The following is a 1,137-nucleotide window of genomic DNA, read 5'->3' on the forward strand; positions in this document are numbered from 1 at the left end:
ATGAATGTACACTACACTATGCAAAGTTATTAGTTCAGTGAGGTGAGATGAAAATTGAGGTTATGAAACCAAAGTAAGCTACTATAATATTGAATAAAACATTAGGCCTAATTAAGGAGTAACACAAACAATCCTTTATTGGAGAAGGACAAGACAATGAAATCACTCATCTGAAATAATGTATTGGTCTCTGACCAGCCTGCCATTAATGTCATCTGGGAATATAGCTGCATTGTCCCACTCAATCTCCGGTGCCACTGCTCGACCCCTTTCCTTTCTCAGACAGGCAATATTGTGTTGGACCGTGCAGGCTACAGTAATGTCACAGGCCCTGTCTGGGGTGACCCTCAGGTGGTGGAGACACTGAAATCGTGACTTGAGAAGGCCAAATGCCATCTAAATTCAGGCCCTTGTTCTTGCATGGGCAAGATTGTATCCTTGCTGTGCTGCTGTCTGAGGGTCTGCAAGGGGAGTGAGTGTCTGCAAGGGGAGTGAGAAGGGCATGTCTCACAGGCATAACCCTTGTCTCCCAGCAGAACGGCAGAGAATTCACCTGAGAATACAAAATGTTATCATTACAACTACACAAGTAAAACCTTTGACACAATTGTGTTTATCAGTGAAATGTGTGTGGCCTACCTTGTGATAGTCGCTGGGAAATGGTACTGGACCTTAAAACTCTGGAGTCATGGACGGACGCAGGCCACTTTGCCTCCACATTGGTAATGATGCAGGCAGCATCACAGATCATCTGAAACAATGCAATGTTTCCTATTCAGTATACATGTCATGCACAGAATACATTTGGGCTAGTTGACAGTAACTAAATAATTTTTACCTGAATATTGATACTGTGGAAGGATTTTCTGTTGACACAATCTCCCTCGTGGGCCCCTGAGGGGCGTTTAATGCGGATCTGTGTGCAGTCCAGCGCACCAATGACATTAGGGAAAGGTGTAACACAAAATAGTCTGAGTATATCCTTTGACTGTTGTAATGTAACACGTAATCTGTAATTCATGTTACCTGCAATCTTGTAGAAATCTCTTTGATGAAGCACATTCTTCTGTGGCCAGCGAATGTAATAAAGAAGTGTGCCAAGGATTTCAGTGCCAAACACACTTCTGACACAACGGC

General features: G+C 43.4%; 1 long non-coding RNA gene across 1 annotated transcript; it reads right to left on the reverse strand.

Moving 5' to 3' along the window:
* Positions 1 to 517: 517 nt before the first annotated feature.
* On the reverse strand, positions 518 to 869 carry LOC117594708. Its single transcript, XR_004575922.1, has 3 exons — positions 839 to 869; positions 640 to 751; positions 518 to 553 (listed from the first exon to the last, which is right to left on the reverse strand). It is a non-coding gene; the product is annotated as an uncharacterized LOC117594708 (long non-coding RNA).
* Positions 870 to 1,137: the final 268 nt, after the last annotated feature.

This window comes from Esox lucius, chromosome 7 (assembly GCF_011004845.1).
Source record: "Esox lucius isolate fEsoLuc1 chromosome 7, fEsoLuc1.pri, whole genome shotgun sequence".
NCBI lineage: Eukaryota > Metazoa > Chordata > Actinopteri > Esociformes > Esocidae > Esox > Esox lucius.